The sequence below is a fragment of the Scylla paramamosain genome, unplaced genomic scaffold (genome assembly GCF_035594125.1).
Source record: "Scylla paramamosain isolate STU-SP2022 unplaced genomic scaffold, ASM3559412v1 Contig44, whole genome shotgun sequence".
Lineage (NCBI taxonomy): Eukaryota > Metazoa > Arthropoda > Malacostraca > Decapoda > Portunidae > Scylla > Scylla paramamosain.
The window spans coordinates 157,885-165,000 of NW_026973709.1; positions in this window are offsets into that span (position 1 = coordinate 157,885).

The window sequence follows — 7,116 nt, forward strand, 5'->3', positions numbered from 1 at the left end:
GTATTATTCTGCACCATCTAAGTATGTTAGATTTCATGTTTTCACGGTTTAAGTGTGTGCAGTTCCTCTTTATAAAGGAGATTAAGTTACAGCGCGTCATACTTACGCACACACACACAGACACACACACACACACACACACACACACACACACACACACACACACACACACACACACACACACACACTATATCACCTCCCACAAACACATCCATGCAACAAAGGCCTCAATTACCAGCCATTAGAGAGAGAGAGAGAGAGAGAGAGAGAGAGAGAGAGAGAGAGAGAGAGAGAGAGAGAGAGAGAGAGAGAGAGGGTACGAGTATATGGAGTCTTAATGGTATGTGATAACAGGTAAGTAAGAGGCGGTGATGGTGGTGGTAGTGTTTTTATCACCTGTCTTATTGATACTGTAAATTAAGGATAGGAATTGTACAAAAAATGGAAGAGGAATTAACAAATATAGAAGGTTATACGTAGGTGTGCGTTTCTCTTATCATCTCCTCTCCTCTTCCCTCCGCTCTTCTTCTCCCCTCACCTTCTTGTTAACACAGATGGAAGTTTATAAAGAACACGATACCAGACAAAAAGAGAATAAGAAAACAACGCCAGCACTTCACGACAAGATAATCAAGGAATTCTCAGATACAAAGATAAATATTGTAGGAGATTTGATATGCTGAATGAGTCTCCGTAGTGTGAAATGAGTGAGGATGACGGCTTCATCTAACCAGGTATTGAGGGAACAAGTTAAATACCTCCCACATCTTGCCCTCAGCACCTCGTTAGTTAGAATTAATGCTGTTATTGTGCCTTACTGATAATTATGAAAGGAAAACTCGTAAAGAAAAAACGTAAAGTTCCCGTAAACTGGATCATTATTTGAATTCAGGAGAGGTAGGGGTGTGATATTAAATACACCAACTTGACTAAAAATGGTGAAATACTGAACGAGGAGTGGAGAGCTAATGTTATTCTTGTGTGTGTAAGTCAAGTGGTGGTACAGACAGGTGCGTTGTTGTGTTATCCCCGTAAATTAAATACCAGGACATAAGAAGTGCTTTGTGGGAAAACAGACTTAAGATAATGCTCTCTTTGTCTGTGATGTAATGCCATTTGATGTAATAAACTCTTTTTCTCTCATTAAGTCTAGCAAGTTTACCAGTAAGGATTAAGTTCAGTCTGGCTGCAGGATTAATAGTCTTGCTTGTAATAATAATGTGATGGGAAGGACAGATGGATTGTGTTCTGTCAGTAAGCAAAGGGCGACCACTTGAAATTACATCTTGCACAGGTTGTAATTAAGATGAGCAGCTTCATAAAGGTCACCTGTCCTATTGAAGTTAAGGAGAGTAATATAATAGAATAATGGAATATGGCGAAACAGATTTAAGATGCATTAGAAATTACACCTTTACACTTTTAATTTAGGCGAGTAGACATAGAAAGGTAATATATTGGTAATACATCACACCTGTCCTATTGAAGTTAAGGACAGTTATATAATACAGTAATACAGGAGTACGGCTAATATGCTTAAGATACCTTCCCTCGTCGAGCAAAGAGGAGTCACTTAAAATTACACCTTTGCAAATTTGATTAAGGTAGTTAGGCATATAAAAATAGCATACTGCACCTATCTGTTTTAATTAATAGCAGTAATATAATACAGGTGTGATTAAACGAGGAATGATCATATAAAATTTCACCTTCACACACCTCAAGGCCAGCGGGAATGTGAGGGCAATACATCACGTGTATCTTATTGAAGTTAAGGACCAGAACCCCGCAGCCCGGCAGGAGTGCTGTGGGGCAAAACTCATAAGCCCTGGGAGAGAAATGAAGAGAATAATATTATGCATAAGATGGAAAGACAGACACGGCAGGGAAGCTTGGAGTAGGGAAGGCACGGAAAGTTGAGGGAAGGTATTCTGGCTGACAGGAAGGTGAGGAGATGGAAGGCGCTGCTTGTGTGGGGCGAACAGTTGACGGTTTTTATTGCTATCGTCATCATCGTCATCATTGTCATCATCATATTCATCTCTGGGTGCTTTGGGCGCAATAAGCCATGTCACATTGGCATTTTCTTAGACCCCACAATGATGATTACCTGAGTTCATTCTTACCAGTTTTGTCAACATTCACTTATCTGTGAGAGGTTCAGGGAAACACCAGCAGTCCTTGATTGAGTATATTGAGGAACAGTACATCCTACTCGTGTGATAGCTAGACGGCAACTGCCACAACCAAGTCACTCAGTAGCCTGCGCTGGCACCTGAAGCTAAGCGGTGTTGCAATGCATAGTTGCCACATATAGTACTAATTTATCTAACACTTATCCACCTTGCTTTGTGTTCCTCGTTCGCTAAGAGATATCAGACTGAGGTTTGCATTATGAAGCATTTCGCCTTCTTATTTCGACTATCTTTATCAGGCTGTAGTGGAGGTTATTAAGGTTTTCCAAAGGTGTTTTCCTCATAATTCTAGCAAACATTAGAAACTGTGTTCATTAAGGTTAGTCATTTTCTTATTTTCTCCATTTCTTAACTGCCATGGAATTATACTAATTGTGTTGACGGTGTTGTGAAATGAATAAAGAGGACGTGTGTCTGGCGAGAGGGAGAAGATAAGAGGTGTGATGGAACGAGGAGAAGAATGTGTGGAGGGCGTAATGAAGTTGAAGATGGAGGAGGAGGAATAGGAGGAGGAGGAGGACAGAGTAAGGAAGATAAAATATGTAGGAGGGAATGGAGAATAAAAATTGGAATAGGAGGAGGAGGAGGAGGACAGAGTAAGGAAGATGAAATATGTAGGAGGGAATGGAGAATAAAAAATTGTCAAATGAGCAAAGTATGAATTATGTACAGAAAACGTGTGCAGGAAATTAAAAAGAAAAAGTGCATGGCAAAGTTTGAGTAGGATGGATATTTTGTTAATTATAAAAAAAAAAAAGTGAAAGAGGCAGAAAATACATATACAATTTTTAAACACCAAAAATACAGGTAATAGAAATAAAAAAAAAAAAACTAAGGAAAACGTAAGTTAGTAACGTAAACATAATAATAAGAACCAAAGAAAGGAACAAGGGAGAGAGACAGAGAGAGAGAGAGAGAGAGAGAGAGAGGGGGGGGAGATAATAAAATACAAAACATAGAAAATCAAACAAGGAAAAATTACCTTCACATTTCGTTTTCTTTCTTTATTTTATCCTCTTTTTTTTTTCGCATGATCGCATCCATATATTTCTATTCAATTACAAGTGTGAGATATTACCTTGATATATATTACAATTCATAATATATTGCTTTATTTACTTTATCTTCTGTTCGCCAGACGATAAACACTGAGTGAAACATTAAGGCCAGTAACACACTCAAGTCGACCAACTATTTTTACCTCTCTCTGCTCAAAAATTATTCAGAGAGAGAGAGAGAGAGAGAGAGAGAGAGAGAGAGAGAGAGAGAGAGAGAGAGAGAGAGAGAGAGAGAGAGAGAGTCTGTACCTTTAATTCTTTCTTACTTTATGACCATTACTTGTTATTGTGGTAGAGTAATTACTAAAAAATTACGGTAATAATTTTGAAGTTTAGGTAAATAATTTAAAGGTGGAGGAGGACGAGGAGAAGGAGGAGGAGGAGGAGGAGGAGGAAGAAGAATGGGATACCATCATAACTGTAACATTTGTCTCCTCTTCCTCCTCTTCCTCCTCCTCCTCCTCCTCCTCCTCCTCCTCCTCCTCTTCCTCCTCCTCCTCGTTTCCTAATGAGAGGTAAACAGTCATTTTCCTCCTCCTCCTCGCCTTCTTCCCTTCCTTCCTGCCTCCCTCCCTCTCTTCCCTTCTTTCTTCCTACTTTCTTTTTTTTTTCTTCCTTCCACATCTCATCTGTCACTTCTCACATTTCTGTCTCTCCACCTTTCTTTTATCGTCACTCCCTCTTCTTCCTCTCATCATTCCCTGTCTTCTAAATCTTCATTCCACCATTGATGTAACTTTTTTACACTCTATACTAATTGCCGTTTGCTCTCTCTCTCTCTCTCTCTCTCTCTCTCTCTCTCTCTCTCTCTCTCTCTCTCTCTCTCTCTCTCTCTCTCTCTCTCTTCCAGGAGTGTCTGTAATGAGAACGAATGAGATGTAATGCTCTTTTATGCTCCTCTTCCTCCTCTTCCTCCTCCTCCTCCTCCTCTTCCTCCTCCTTCTCCTCTGTTTCTCCTTTTTTTGTGTTTTTCTTTTCTTTGTTATCTTTTTTTCCTCTTCTTCTGTTATCGTTGTTGTTTTTGTTGCTGTTGTTGCTGTTGTTGATGTTGTTGTTGTTGTTGTTGTTGTTGTTGTTGTTGTTGTTGTCGTTGCTGTTGCTATTATTATTATTATTGTTATTATTATTATTATTATTATTATTATTATTATTATTATTATTATTATTATTGCTATCGTTCTTATCAGCATTGTTATTACTTGTATTGTATTGTATTGTATTTTGAAGCCAAGACATGGAGAACAAAAAAAAAAAAACGAAACTATCTAAAATTGAAGGAAAACGAAAACAGAAGTGAAATATAGATATCAAATTTTAAAATTCACTGCAGAGACCAACACAAAAAAAATTTAAAAAGCTGAAACTTAAGAAAAATATAAAAATTCACACGTTTCTGGATAATGAGAGAGAGAGAGAGAGAGAGAGAGAGAGAGAGAGAGAGAGAGAGAGAGAGAGAGAGAGTGAGGTGGGTAAGACAAATTTAATGTTTGATAATTATGTTCTTTGTTTTTGTATGTATTGTTCTTTGCGTGTGAAAGGCGACGTCTTCCTAACTTGTTATTTGGTCATGCACGATAAGCAGGAGGAGGAGGAGGAGGAGGAGGAGGAGGATGAGGAGGAGGAGGAGGAGAAAGTGTGAGAGGTTTATGAAGCACCTAATCACCCTTTGTCGTGTTTCTCTCTCTCTCTCTCTCTCTCTCTCTCTCTCTCTCTCTCTCTCTCTCTCTCTCTCTCTCTCTCTCTCTCTCTCTCTCTCTCTCACACATGTTTTTGTTGATTTACAGAGAGTGGGATTAGTATGGTGAGGTAATGCAAGGTTATGCTGGTCGTGTTTTCCTGCGCAGTCAAATATTCATGATACAGTCCACTCACACTCCTCTCTCCTCTCCTTGACGTTTCGTTCACACACTCCTTCCCTTCCGCTCTTTCAACCTCTCAAATCAGGTCACTCCTTCTCCCTACTCCCTCCTGCCTCCTTGCCCTTCTTTCCTTCCTTTACTTTTTTTTCTTTTCCTTTCTTCATTTTCTTCTTTATCTTGTTCACTTTACTGCTTTTTGCAAATTTCATAGTCTGCAAACTCGACTTTCTTCTTTCAGTCTGATTCATGTTTTGTCTTCTCACTTTTTACACACTCTCTCTCTCTCTCTCTCTCTCTCTCTCTCTCTCTCTCTCTCTCTCTCTCTCTCTCTCTCTCTCTCTCTCCTCCTCCCAACACGTCCTGTCGTCTTGCTCACAATCATCAGTCCATCTGTAAGTATGGGTTCTGAAGCCTTCTTGTGTGTGTGTGTGTGTGTGTGTGTGTGTTTGTGTGTTACTACGATGAACCGTAAATAGATAATATTGAGTAGAATGTTTTTATGTTGTTTTTGTTATAGTGTCATTCGTGGTAGTAGTAGTAGTAGGAGGAGGAGGAAGAGGAAAAGGAGGAGGAGGAGGAGGAGGAGGAGGAGGAGGAGGAGGAGGAGGAGGAGGAGGAGGAGAAGAAAAAGGAGCTCAAAAAACGCAGAAGGAAGAGGAAGATAAAATAAAAAGTGTCATCACTTGTCCACCTGTTCAGCCACGATCTGCTTACCGTCACTTCCCAAACAGCCAAGCAGGGAACTCAACTGATGTCTGGTTCTGTTTGGTTACTCTACGTCTGTCTGTGTGTCTGTAGCATGGTTATATACTCTAAATTTTAACCTTTTTGTTCATTTTTTTTTCTCCTCGCTTCAAAAGTTATAGTTATGTGCGATTTTTGTAGTAATGTATTCTCTCTCTCTCTCTCTCTCTCTCTCTCTCTCTCTCTCTCTCTCTCTCTCTCTCTCTCTCTGTCTCTCTCTCTCTCTCTCTCTCTCTCTCTCTCTCTCTCTCTCTCTCTCTCTAAACACTTCTGTAAGCACGGTGGTGGCCAGACGTGATGTGACTGCCCCCTTGAGGAAACGTTGAGTGAGGTCACAGCTGGGTTATTGATAGGACCACAGCACCCCCTGATCCAGTGCTTCACACCTCACTGGGAGTAATTATCGTTTCGGCAGGTGTTTACTACCTCCTCTCTTTTGAAAGTAGAAAAAAAAAATGCATATAATTATTTGTTTTTTAGCCGCGGAATGATGTTACAATTTTTGTTCTACAAAATCGCGGTTTTTCACAAATGATACAAAAACAATAACATATGACTACATCATTCACATTACTGTACTTTGTAGCATTCACTAGAAAATCCACAACTGTTACCAGTAAAAAAAAAAAAAAAAAAATTCATGCCAATAACCAAACCTCAATAAACGACTCTTAATTTTTGCCACGCCAGAAGAGCACCAGTCAAATCTCGCTCAGTGGAAATCATCAGCCATCAAGTGAAATAAGCCCAGACCTCCGTCGTCCTTGCCTTTTAATGACTTTTTTTTTTTTTGGTGAACATTTACCTTGTGCGGATAAGCGTTTAAAGAGATTAAAAGTTAACAGATATATATTGACACAAATGGTATAAGTGACATAGGATGTAGTAAGTTATGTTTCTGTAAATCAATAGGCCACGTGGTGTCTTGATATTTACACGTATATTTCTCCCTCATTTATCTGAGTGAGTTCTGTCGTAGTGTGTCATTCTTCCAAGAAGGTGCTGGAAGTGTTCCCTTCCTGGAACACTTCACGCTTCATTTTCTTACAACAGCACAAACTTGATGTGTTATTTCCTGGACTGCATGTCCTCTTCAATTAAAGTTTGTACCATTATCTTCATGATGGCTGAATGAATGCATGCTTATGAATTCATCTGATTCTCTGATAGACAATATTATTTGCATTTGAGAGATCTTGGAGCTTAAATAATTCAGTAACCCATTGATATTGATATTGATCAATAGACAAACAATCTTTA